Source organism: Elaeis guineensis, chromosome 4, assembly GCF_000442705.2.
Source record: "Elaeis guineensis isolate ETL-2024a chromosome 4, EG11, whole genome shotgun sequence".
Taxonomy (NCBI): Eukaryota; Viridiplantae; Streptophyta; class Magnoliopsida; order Arecales; family Arecaceae; genus Elaeis; species Elaeis guineensis.
In genome coordinates this window covers 134,594,136-134,608,585 of record NC_025996.2, presented here as the reverse complement: position 1 = coordinate 134,608,585, position 14,450 = coordinate 134,594,136, and the positions used below count along the sequence as shown (strand labels likewise).

The 14,450-nt window shown below is 35.4% G+C and overlaps 2 non-coding genes across 2 annotated transcripts; one reads left to right on the top strand and one right to left on the bottom strand.

Moving 5' to 3' along the window:
- The first annotated feature begins 211 nt into the window (after nt 1-211).
- On the top strand, nt 212-285 carry TRNAI-AAU (transfer RNA isoleucine (anticodon AAU)). The gene has a single exon. It is a non-coding gene; the product is annotated as a tRNA-Ile (tRNA).
- A 4,809-nt stretch (nt 286-5,094) lies between these two features.
- On the bottom strand, nt 5,095-5,200 carry LOC114914153 (small nucleolar RNA R71). The gene has a single exon (XR_003800772.1). It is a non-coding gene; the product is annotated as a small nucleolar RNA R71 (small nucleolar RNA).
- Nucleotides 5,201-14,450: the final 9,250 nt, after the last annotated feature.

Genomic DNA, 14,450 nt, shown 5'->3' with positions numbered 1-14,450 from the left:
CTCTTAAAAAGACAATAATTTTAAATTATTAGGATACTTAACCAATCACTTTGTTGATAGGATGGTAGAAACCTATAGTTTTAGTGTCATCCCAGATGGTCATAGAACTAACTTTACAATTTGATTAAGGTGCATAAAGGCTCATTAACAGGTATAAGCTTGCTTAGATCATCATAATTTTATAGAATTATTCGAGCTACAAGATCACCTTGGCCTATTAGCTCAGTTGGTTAGAGCGTCGTGCTAATAACGCGAAGGTCGCAGGTTCGAGACCTGCATGGGCCATTAAACTTAAGAGATTCATTTTTAGGTTCTAATATTAATTGTTCTCAAAACTGTTGCTCATCAGAAGACATGTTAGGCTTACGTTATAATGGATAAACACAGCTACTTTATTTCTAATAATGATCTATCAAAAATTTATGAGAAAGATATTGGGCGAAATATTTAATTGTTGGTCTTTACACATTTTAAAATAATTAGACAAAAATATTTTATTTATTTTTTACACATTTTAAAATAATTAGATAAAAATATTTTATTTATTCTCATTCACAAAAGAAATTTGATTTCTTTCTAATTTGATAATGTACAACACACTTTTTTTATCAATGAATAGTGGTCTCTGCTTTAAATTTTGTTATAACAGAAAGACATGATTATTTTATTTTAAATTATCATATAAATTCTCATTCTCAAAAAAATTCAGTTTGATGCTCATTGGATATTGTTTAGTACTCCATTTTTTATCTGTGCTTCAAATTCTAGTATGATAGATACAGTTTTTTTTTTTTTTTTTTTTTATGATATATTAAAAAATGATCATCAGAAAAGATATGGTAACAAATAGCTAACTATTAGCCTACATATTTTTGAAACCTAGACAAAATAATTTCTATTTTTTATCTCAATAAAAGATTTTGGTTAGTTGTTTATTTGATGATGTGTCATATTCCTTCTTTTCATAGTTAAAAGTTGTATCTACTTCATATCCTATTGTAATATATACATGTATTTATTTTACTTGTAATTATGATACAAAAAAGAGAATATAAGATTAATCATGTAATTATTGAACAATATACAGTTGAACGAACCACATGAAATTGCTATGGTGCCTCATTCTAGAAAACAATTTTCTTTCACCAATTTATTTGCTAGAAGTGACTCAGTTATGTGGGATGTAAGCATCTCATGATGTATGCAATGTAAACTATATGTTATAGATTGGCTTTTTCAAAAGAAAGTAGAAAGGCACTGGTGTGACCTAGAGAAATTTGTGCAACTTGGAAACATACTTCTCTTATAATGTTTGTATAGACTAATCGGTCTGCACACTAATCAAGCTCTAATATGCTAGTACAATTGAATCCATGTTTAATCTCCTGACCAACGACAGTAACAACAAGAAAAAGGCCAACATATCATGACAATTTGGAAATCAATCAGAAAATCCAATTTTTAGAAATTAAAAACCTTGTTTATCCTTTTTTTTTTTGAGAAAATCTACTTATGTATTTGAGAATCCAGATTTGAGATAGGTCTACCTTTTCATACAAGATTAACTAGTCAAGAAATGAAAACATGGCATGTACTCATTTGAAACACTTTGACATGTTTATTTCAATCTCGACAGATTACATTACATGATTCATTGGTGTAGTAATCAAAGGCTGTGCACCTACTTCAAAGTTTAACAATCATCACCTAGATAATAGGTCTAGTATCACATTTGTTGGCAAAATTTTGTCCTTTGTAATACAGGAGATGAATCTGGCATGGAATTTTTGGTTGCAAGTTATGTAGTATTAGTGTAGCTTTCGAAGTGCCAATCATAGCCCATTGTATATTAGAGAGAGGTAAAATTTTTTGTACACCGCCTGCGGCATAGAAAATCTAATGTGGAGTGCACCGCCTCGCTCGGTTGGTCCACGTGACGCCTGATAAGTACCATAAATATGTTAATAAAAATATTAATTTATTAATTAATTTATTTTTATTTTTAAGAATTGGTGCTTCTATTGATCTTTTGTAGAAAAGGTGGTTGTTCATCTAAAGAGCTCAATTCAAGGATCAGAATGATTTAAATTTGGAGTAAATCAAACTAAAAATGGATCCCAAATAGAGATTCAAAGGCAAGCTCAATTCCAAACCAAATTAGGCTCAAAATCAGCCCAAAATCAAGTCAAATTCGCCCAAACCCAAGCCCATTTAACCGATTGGTGCAACATGGACTGATCGCTCGGTCCACAGGCACGAGCGCATGATCCACAGAAATCTATCGTGGTCCACATCACGATTCACAGGGGTGAGAGGCTTTTGTGCGCTGATCAATGACTGATGGACGATCTAACATGTGATTGGATGGCTGTGGTTCTTCCTAACCATATCCAACGGTGGTGGCTCATTTATTTGGCACGATTGGATGGCTGAAAGTGATCTTGCACACGATCGAACAATCTAGGGAGCTACCGACTGAGAGAACTAAGACAGAGGCTTCTGCTGCGCCATCCGACGGCCCATATCACACCCCAACTGCGATCCAACGGCCAAAATTGTCACCGACCTGTTATAGGACTGATTTGAGCCATTTTTGGGCCGTTTGATCAACATCCGATGGCTGGCAAGGATCTAGGAGTTTGACAATAATTAAAAGTCTGATTTTTACTCAAATTGAGCCCAATTTTCACCTATAAAATTAGGAAACCATGAAGAATTTATGGAAAATGTGAGCAGCAGCAAGCAGGCAACAGAGAGCATCCATCTCCAACTTTTTATTCTCTTTTTATTTTAAAGCTTTTGTAAGGAATTTTGAGAGAGAAAAAGAGCATGGTTGCCAGGGTTCTTCTTCTTCTTCTTCTTTTCGTGAAGATGATGCTTGCAGATACCATGCATGGCTAAACTCTGAGTCTCTAAGAGAGTAGATAAGGTTTTTTTTAATATTTATATTTTAATTTCTTTATTATGCAATTAAGCTTGATTTTAATGACTTTTCTTTATGAATAATTTTTTTTTTCATTACTTCAAGAATTGTGCTTTTTGTTTGGACTATAATTTAGATCTTTGAATAGGCTATGGCTACGTAGAGACGAGTCATGATCTAAGGATATGATTCGTGCTTAGCGAGATAAACTATGATTAGGATCTGATTATAAGATATTTTTTTTATTTTTATAATTTGATACTTAGAATAATCTATGACTACGTAAGGGCATATCAAAATACTACGATCTGTACCCAGCGAGATAGGTTATGATCGAAGATCAATCATACTTTTAATACTTACATGATAAATAATTAATTTATATTTTAAAAAAAACTAAATTGAAATCTTGGGACACCTTTCGTAATTGCTTGCTTATTAATTGTAATTTTCATTTAATTTGAACTTTTGCTTTCTTTTAACCAAATTTTCAATCTTTCTTATTTGCAATCTAATTTAAATTCTTATGATTTTTACTTGAAAGTGAACATAATCCCATTGATCCCCGTGGATTCGACCCTCACTCACTACTATCTACATAGTTTTGAGTTAGTGATTTATTTTTAGTGCCTACGACAGCGATCAAATTTTGGCATCGTTGTCAGAATCATTGACATGATTACTTCAAAAAAAAAATTTAACTAGATTATTTTATTTATATATTTAGAAATATTTTTTACTTTCTATAGTCTAGTGATTTACTATTTTTTATAATTTAAAAAAATTTACTACTCTAATAGTTGATTTGATTTCTTCTTTATTTATAAGTTATCTACTTGCCTTTTAATCTTAGCATAATTTACTTTCCATTTAGCTAGATTCACTAGATCCTTTGATATCTAATTAACCTAATTTAAGACCTACCTTTTATTCTTCTTGCTTTAGATAACATAACATAAAAAGAAAACAAAGACACACCACATAACACTTAACTAAAATAGAGAAATTAATTAAACCTTAAAAGCTTCTTACTTCTGGACACCTTTTCTTTTTGCATTGCATATTTTCATAAAATATTTTAAGGGCACAAATCCTAATCAACATAAGATGGGGATTTTATCATCCTTTTTTGCCTCACAAATCATCATCCTTCATATTGCATTGATCTAAGCTTTTAATCTAAAATCAATTAGACGTTGGCTGCTAAGGACTCTCGAACTCGATATGACAAGGAACCCTAAGAGTTGGACCGGATTAAGGTTAGTTATTCTAACTAGTGTCTAGAAAAGTAGTTCAAGAACAAGATCTCGAAGGAAGGTGGTTCTTTAATCAGCTCTGTTCGCTTATCTGATCATTTTTAATTGATGTTGAAGGAAAGCAACGGAGAACCCCCACCAACCTTATACTTATCTGGCCAGTTAGATGGCTAATCTTTTACTTGAAGTGCTCGAAGGCGGCTTTGAAATAGTTAGAAGCTGTCTAGATGTAGGATAATCCTTAGTTAGGATTGATTACAAAACTTGCTTACTATTAAAAATTTTAATCTAATCAAAAGCACTCTTCTCTATCTTCTCTAGATTTAAGATTTCTTAGGTCCTTTTTTTATAACTCTTTTTTCTCTTTCTTCTCCTGTTCTTCTCTTCTCTTCCAAAAAAAAACTTGTTGAAATTTGAACTCGATTTGATCTTATGAGTGCATGCTAGGACGTCGATCATTACAACCTGATTTACACCCACTAGACCTAGAACTAAAAAAATTGATCAAAACGAATCGAGTCAAAACCATGGACCCAAACCAAGAGGCTGACCCACCACGACAATTGAAGGAGTATTTTACTCGTTCAACCTATACCTACTCATCATATATCTAGCCTCCTCCCATGAAAGTAGTACAATATGAAATCAAGTCCAGCATTATTTAAATACTACCATCTTTCTATGGACTGTCGAATGAGGACCCTTACAAACACAGGGATGAATTTCTTGAGATATGCTCTACTGTCAAAATTCAAAATTTTTCTAATAATGCCCTTAGATTAAAATTGTTTCTATTTTTTCTTAAGGACAAGGTCAAGTATTAGCTAAACTCTTTAGATTCAATAATCATTTCAACCTGAAATCAACTTCAAAGAGAATTTCTCAAGAAGTACTTCCCCATAGGAAAGACAAATCAGATTAGAAAAGCCATTATCAATTTTTTTCAGATAGATGGAGAAATTTTCCATGAGACTTGGGAGAGGCTCAAAGATCTAATCCGTAAATGCCTACACCATGCCGTACCTAAGTGGCAACTAGTCCAGTGCTTTTACGATTGTCTATCGAAAAAGCACCGACAGATGGTTGATGCTTTATGTGGTGGAATGTTCATGTTTAAAAATGAAAATGAGGCCTGACAACTGTTTGAAATTCTTAGTGAAATTTGTCTACACCACATGTCTACCGCCCATACAGACCCTCCCATGATTGGACCAAAAAGAGAAGAAATTTAAGAGATAGGCCATTCCATAGACATCCACAGCAAGATAGATGAATTGTCACAACAACTCAGCAAGGTGGATGAATTGACACAAAAACTCGATCGACTACTGCAAATCGGGCAGATCGCCTCTTCCCAATCCACGCAAGTCTAGGATGTTTGTGCCATTTGTTCAAGCTTAACCCATTTCATTATTGAATGTCCAGCTACATCTCAATTTTCTGAGTTCGTACATGAGCAAGTCCAGCAAGCCCAAGTCCAACCAACTTGTAGATCGAAAAACGATGCATATTCAAACACATATAACCCTGACTGGAGAAACCACCTGAATTTCTTTTGGAGTCCATAACTAAGGGCTGGCCCTGCGATGCTTACACCTAACTATTAGGACCCGACATATAGGCAAGGATCATACTACCAAAATGCCCCGCAACCTTCCACCACTGCACATAGTTCAGCTTTTGAGGAGAAGGTCATGAAAGCACTGGAACGATTGGAAGTCAATACTCAAGCCCTTCACTCCCACACGTAATCAATTGCTAAGCTAGAAGCCTAAATAGGTTAATTAGCTACAACCTTCAGTAGAAGAGAGGAGGAAAAACTGCCCAGCCAAGCCATAAGCAATCTTAAGGGGTAGTATATGGCTGAAAGGTTAAATGTCCATGAAACATTTTTTGAAAAAGCTAAATCTATGATGACCCTTAGAGGTGGAAAGGTCTTAAAATAGTTAGAAAGAGCCAATCGGTCAGAAACCCGAACTCAGACTAAATTACCTGATAATAAGGAAGACCCCAAGAAGAGGGATGAACTAATTTTCTCAGCACTTATACTTAGAGTTCTATTCCGAAGTGCTCTAGAAACACTTCTATCTTCAGACAAAACGGGGGTCAAGATGAAGAAAATGCTTGAACTATTTAAACAAGTCCATATCAACCTTCTTCTTTTAGATGCCATCAAACAGGTCTGGGCCTATATCAAGTTTCTGAAGGATTTGTGCATACAAAAATAAAAATCTAAAGCACACATCTCCAAGAAAGTCCATCTCACTGAACAGGCCAGCTCAATCTTTCAATATACCACACCATCCAAACTTAAGGACTCTGGTGCCCCTATCATCTCCTATGTCATAGGTAGCCTGATCATAAAAAAATCTTATTAGATCTAGGATGAGCGTCAACCTTCTTTCGAGCTCAGTTTACAAAATTTTTGATTTTGGAGAATTGAAACCCACACCGGTGATCTTACAATTAGCTGATAGATCCATTAAGGTATCCCTTGGGATAATTGAGGATGTGTTAGTCAAGATAGATGAGTTCTACTTCTCCGTAGACTTTCTTATTTTGAAGATGGAATCTAGAAGTAACCCTAGCCAAATCCCAATCATTTTAGGTCGATCCTTCCTTGCGATAGCCAATGCAAGCATTAACTATATTATGGGAGCCATGGGCATATCGTTTGGGAATAAAAAGTTAAGGTTGAATGTGCTCAATGCTATCACGGGATCTCAAAGTGAAGAGTTTAGCAAAGTAAACGTTCTAGAGGGACTTGTAGAAGAAGCCACCCCTGCCATACCCTCATAAGACCTTCTATAAGTCTGTCTAGCTCATTTTGATATAGATAACTTCGATATAGATAGGTACATGGAAGAAGTGAATGTCCTATTAGAGCCTCCCATTTTTGCTCCTCTATGGACCAAGAAATATGAGCAAATGCCCCTTCTCTCTATCACACTAATAGTTCCTTTATTAGAAACCCCTCCTACATCGGACCAAAAGCCATTCCTAGTCATGTTAAAAGATCCATTTCTAGAGCCTAAAGTAACCTCTAATCAAGAAGCCCAAATTGTAGGTATATAAAGAGAAGATAAAGAAGCCATTAGAAGGATAATCACCGAACCAACAATGAACTGCCCAATTCAAGTGCTACCTCAACAATCAAGTATTGTAGTCATTAAGCAAGTTAGACTTGAAAATCCTATTGAGGATCCTTCACACAAATTTTTGAACTGCACAGACATAGATGATGTAGAGAAGCTGAGTGATCTGTTGGACCCACCATGGATAACAAAGCATGAGCCATTTTCAAAGTTGTTTGATATTATCCTAGCCCTCGCACTAGAATCAACACCTACTTTACAAACCAAGCCACTTCCTGCTAATCATAATCCAAACATATGTCATCAAGAAAATATAGTGTGGACCATCACCGATTGGACTTCATCCAACCATCCGCCATGACTAGGTATACCCATCAACTTGATAGAACTAGTATATGTATAATAATGAGCTTCACGAGGCTTGATTGAAGATATTAAACTTAGCGTTTGTTAGGAGATAATTCAATTTTTTGTATTTTACTTTTTTTGTTCTTTTCGATTTATTTAGGAACTACTTAAGGATTATTGAACCTAAGTTGGGGGGAGCCCTACATCTGTTGCCCTCAAGGCCCAGACTAAACCATGAATAAATTAAGCCCAGCTGAACTCTTTCCTTTTTCCTTCTTTTTACTTATCACATTCTATTTGTCTCCTCCATTGAGGACAATATCGTTTAAGTTGGGGAGAGAAAAACTGATTTAATTAAGTCCTCGAGTATGGTCAGAAATAATTAGTTGTGTGTACCTGAATTTTATCTCAATTTGAAGTTACATAGGCACCCTAATCAATGATTGATTAATGATCTAGATAATTTTAGAGATATTGAGAGGTAAATTATTAAGAAAACCCAATAAATGGCAAGTTTTAGATCAAAAAAAAAAAATTGGAGCAATTTCAAAACCTTCTGTCCATTAATCTTAATAAAAAATCTACTTCATGGGGATACAAGTGGAAAAGTCAAAGTATCCAAAAAATCCACCTTAATAAAATAAGTTTTTAGCATTTTTCTCTGAGTAATCAAGCCCCTTCATCTAAGTAAACATTGTTGTTCGTATCAAAAGGTGAGAATGTGAAGAAATCTTTTGTAGAGTCAGTCTTAACTCGTAGACTTTTTAACTCGAGTTAGTAAGCCGGAAGGGTGTTCTACATCTAATACCTTAAAATCAACTGATTTGGGAGTCATTGGTCTAAAGCTCATTACAAGAATTAATTAGAAAGTTTAAGGGGTTTGGACATTGCACTGACTATACATGCACACAAAAAAAAAGACAGAAAAAAAAGAGAGAATAAGAGGATTAAATTATAAAAAGATACCACACCAAATCCACAGCAAGTTAGAGGATTTAAAGAGTGAGGTGGAAAGTTGGCAAAAAAAAAACTCTAAAAATTTTTATCGATTTCACTTAACTACTAATTGGATCAAATTAATAATCCAATAAAGTGCCTCCTTAATAATCTGATCGAGTATCAGCTACCTTTAAAAATACCTAGGATAACTTTCAATTCAAAGATGAGTTGGTACGCACTATTAATTTATCTATTTTACTCAAAGATGAGTAAAGTTTAAGTTGAGGGATGTGATAAGTACCATAAACATATTAATAAAAATATTAATTTATTTATTTATTTATTTTTATTTTTATTTTTAAAAATTGATGCTTCTATTGATGTTTTGTAGGAATGATGGTTGTTAATGTAAAAAGCTCAATTCAAGGGTTAGAATGATTTAAATTTGAAGCAAATCAGACTCAAAATCAAGTCAAATTGGCCCAAACCCAAGCCCATTTAATCAGTTGGTGCACCATGGACCGATCGCTCGGTCCATAGGTGCGAGCACACGGTCCACAAAAATCCATCGCGGTCCACATCATGGTTCATAGGGGCAAGAGGCTTTTATGCATCGATCAATGGCTGATGGGCGATCTAACATACGATTGGATGGCTGTGGTTCTTTCTAACCATATCCAGCAGTGGTGGCCCACTTATTTGGCACGATCAAATGGCTGAAAGTGATCTTGCACATGATCAAACGGTCCAGAGAGCTGTCGACTGAGAGAATCGAGATAGAGGCTTCTGTTGCACCATCCAACAGCCCATATCATGACCCAACTACAATCCGATGGCTATAATCATCGCCAACCTATTATATGACTGATTTGAGCCATTTTTGGGCCGTCTGATCAATATCCAATGGCTGGTAGGGGTCTGGGAGTTTGACAATCATTAAAAATCTGATTCTTGCTCAATTGAGCCCAATTTTCACCTATAAAATCAGAAAATCGTGAAGAATTTATGGAGAATGTGAGCAGCAACAAGCAGGCAGCAAAGAAATAGAGACGGTATGCTATTCCATCACTGAATACATTTAATATATATCATAATCTATTTTTCAAATTTAACATAATGAAAATATCCTTTTCCTCCAAAATGATGTTTTTACTATTTTGCAGTTTGGTTGGACATTTCAAATGCTACTTTTCTCTCTCTTCTTTCTCATTTTATTCAGCTTATGCCCATCCAAAAAAAAAAATTCATCCACAATTGTGAATCCGAAGTTGTTAAGTAGCATTTAGATAATATTATCCATCCAAGCAACATATCCCACCCATCAGGAAGTAAAATACTATCTGTAGATGTTTTATTATGATTTTGTGATAGCTCTTTTATTACAGTAACTCTTTAGTAGTTAAACAAAGTGAATACGTTAGGTAGGTTCAAATAATTTTTTTTTTTAATTTTAAATACAGTATATAATAAAATTTTTATCTAAAAATATAATAAGTAAGGATGTCATGATATTCTAGATTGATATTATGATATTAGCTCAAAAATATAGTTTTGGATATTTTTATGACATTCTGGATCAAAATGATAATATTCAATGTTAAAATAATGACATCAAGTACGTAAAATACCTATCGAAGATAGTTTTGATAATATTATGATATTTTAGACCTAAATTATGATATTATATATTAATATATGACATTCTGTAAGGAAAACAAAATTAAAAAAAAAATTGACATATTTGTGACATCCTAGATTGAAATGATGATATTCAATATTAAACTTATGACATCCTGTACGTAAAATACGTAACGATGGTAGTTTTGATAATATTATGATATTTTAAACTCAAATTATGATATTATATGTCAATATTATAATATCATGTAGGTAAAATAAAATTAAAATTTTTTTTTGATATTTTTATGATATTCTGGATTGAAATGATGACATTCGATATTAAAATTATGTCATCCTATGAGTAAAATATCTTTTGAAGATAGTTTTGATGATATTATGATATCTCATATCCAAATTATGATATTATACATTAATGTTATGACATTCTATAAGCAAAATGAAATCAAATTTTTTTTTGATATTTCTATGACATTCTGAATCAAAATTATAATATTTGATGTTAAAATTATGATATCCTATAGATAAAATATTTTTTAAAGATAATTATGATAATATTATAATATTTTAAATCTAAATTATGTTATTATTTATTAATATTATGACATCCTATAGGTAAAATAAAATTAATTTTTTTTTGATATTTTTATGATATTTTATGTTAAAATTTTGATATTCTATGTTAATATTATAACATCCTATAGCTAAAATATTTATCGAAGATAATTTTAATAATATTATGACATTCTAGGAAGGAGTTATGATATTATATATTAATATTATGATATCATGTAGGTAAAATAAAATCAAAAATTTTTTTTTGATATTTTTATGATATCCTGGATCGAAATTATGATATTATATATTAAACTTATGATATCTTATAGATAAAATACCTATCGAATGTAATTTCGATAATATGATAATATTCTAGGGAGGAGTTATGATATTATATATTAATATTATGACATCCTGTAGGTAAAATAAAATCAAAATTTTTTTTAATTTTTATAATATCCTGCTTCAAAATTATGATATTTTATGTTAAAATTATAATATTTTTGAAAGATATTTTATCGATAGGATGTCATAATTTTAACATCGAATGTCTTCATTTCAATCTAAGATGTCATAAAAATATCAAAAAAAAATTTTGATTTTGTTTTACCTATAAGATATCATAATATTAATATATAACGTCATAACTCCTTCCTAGAATGTCAGAATATTGTTGAAACTGCCTTCGATAGGTATTTTACCGACTGAATGATATCATGCTATCTTCACATCCTCCAATTTAGTATCCACTATTTCATCATCATTCGATATTGTACGTTTTACCAAGGTGCTATACAATCAGTGTCTTTGCTTACTTTGAAAAAGCAAGCCTTTAGTAGTGGAGCTGCAGGCTGCCTGAGCAAGTCTCTCCTTTGCAAGGCTGAGACCAAGAGCAAAGAGACTCAAAGATGATGGGAACTTGGCTACTATCATGGGCTAGTTACGGGAGTGGCCAAGGGACACAGCAGTACACCCACTTTTTTGTCATATTCGATGATTGATTTAGTGTTGCTTCTTGATTGATATCAGGCACATATATCGTGAGGCCAATAGTGTCAGAGACTTGGTGGCCTCATTCGTAGTGGAGCATACTAGAGGGATCACTTAGACTGGGACAACAGTCCTATCAATGGCATTCAGGATATTCTTTTTTATTTTTTGACCTTTTTGGTGTTCATACTAGACATGTATTGGTGCTTCGACTTTCCAAAGAAAAAGAGCAAGCCTTTTTTTGAAATCAGCAATGACAAAGTGGAGCAGGATTCACACTAAGCATCTCCCATTATTAGGTCATTTGGAATATAAGGAGCATTTATGATCACATAATCTTCTTTTAATGAAAATTTATGATCACATAATCACATTGACAACCATCCACAGAATATTGAAACTACATAGCAGATTGAAGCGCCTATTTCCCATCACATTTAGATTGATTCAAAGCTCCAAGACAAGTTGGGAGAATTTTTGCGAGACTAAGCCATAGAAAAAATGTGATGATTTGGCCAACTTCAGATGAACTTTCTCTACTGTAAATAATATAAGCAAATGAATTTGAGGGCATTTTCTCACTAATCAGGGAGCTGTGGCACTGAAATTCTGTCCATGGACTAGTCTATCTACCATACTAAATTTCAATCTAGTTCTCATTTACTTTTCAGCTAAGTGCCTTAAAAGTTTGCATGACTGGTTGTTGCCTTGAAATCTTTTGGTTAATGAATGAAGTGTAATTTGTGTATTGTGCCCCAAATAGTTAAGTAGAGAAGGATTATGTTTAATGTTTTGTAGGATTATGTTTCAAACATGTTCTCAACCCATGCACAGTACATTAAGTAAAAAATTGAACAGAAAGACTCCAAGTTCTGTCTAGGAATTCTTCTTCAGATCTGAATCAAGTTGACAACACTATCGGCTTTTAGCCCTGGTGTCTATTTTTCCATTCCCTCATCCACACTCTGATTTCCAGCATTATCCTCTGCTCTGCTGCAGCTAGGTTGAGCTGGGGACACATCTGGGACACCAGCATTACTGGTATTTCCACTGGCAGGGGGTACGGCTTCTGAGGACTGTTTACGTTTATATATTACTCCACGAAGTGCTTGTGCTCCCACCCTCATGGTGACAAAGTAACCATGCTCAAATTCTCCATCTATGTCTCCAGAAATAGGAATATTGCGAATACCTGGAAATGCCATTGCCTATGTTAGTGCTTAAATGGTCCAGAAAAATGTTTTGCATAAGCAATAATCTAACATTCAGCAAAGCAATCATATGCATTTTGAAAGATTTCTGGAGCACAATGTAGAGATGGTGAACTATTTGTACCATGTAAGTTAGACATCATTCTTTTAAAAGATTATTCATACCATTTTCGGAATAACACTAGTTTTCTTTGGCCAATGTAATGTTATATTCATGATCCATGCAATGTTAATGCAAAAATTACTCACAATATTTTCACTAACCATCAAATGGATGAGCAACAAAAAGGAATTCAAATTGTAGCTAGTGGGTTATTGTTGGGATATACCGACCGACCCTAATGCCGACTCACCAATGCCGACTCACCGATGGGTCACGACGCCGGCCCATCCTCAACGCCGACTCACCGACGGATCCCGATGCCGACCCATCCACGAGGATGGACCGACCGACTTCGCCCATCCGACGATGGGCAACACCAACATTTACTACCGTTCGTGCCCGGTCGGAACTGATCGGCCTAACAGGCCAACGCCGCCTCCGATCGCCTGAAAGTCGATCCCCCATCGCCGACCCCCTGTCGGGTGGGACGACACCGACTCACTGTCGGTTTGGACAACTGACGTCCGACCTCTGCAGGCCCTTCTAGACGCCGAACGAGCGGCATAGGCTGCAGTCCTATCAAGGACATGCCGTGCAACCGCCAGGGGGTGTTGTCCTGCCAGAAAATCTGGAGCGCTGTCCTGTCAAGGACACAAATTAATTCCTAGGACCTGTCAGCTCGTCAACGGCGTGACAACCTCCGGCGATTTGATAACTCTCCAGTTGTCTACATCACCGACGGCGGGACCATACCACCTCTTACTATAAATCGGGGAAAGCAACAGTGCTGAGGGGGTCTTTCCGAAACCCTTGAACTCTTCCTCTCTAGCTCTCGCTCTCACCCTCTCTCGTTGAGCTCCTTGATTCTTTTTTTACTGTTGCCTAGTCTCCTCTCTGACTTGACCGTCGGAGGGTCCCCGTCGGAGCCACCTCGGGTCAGCGCGGACTTTCTTTTGCAGGCGCTCGTTCCCGGCGACCAGGCGACGAGGGGATTGGCCGCAACAGGTTTTGGCGCGCCAGGAAGGGGGAAACGACAGCACCAGGGATTATAACCCTCACGGAACTCGAAACATCTCCCAAGATGACAAAGACAGGAGCTCAGCGATCGAGGGTCACCGGATCGACGAGGTGCTCTTTCTGCCGGGAAGAGGCCTCTCCTCCACCCTCCATGGCGGAACCTAGCTCTCCACATCCCGCGGTGACCACGGAGGTACAGATCGTGGCGATCGTGCGGCAGATGACCGTGCTGACAGACGCGGTCAAAAGCCTTCAGCAATAACCGATCCGGTTGCCGTCCTTGCCGGTCGAGTAACCGACGGCACGTCCGATGCCCTCCAAGAGCAGCCGCCGACGCCCACGTCGGTCTCCGTCGCCTCCTCGGGAGCACCT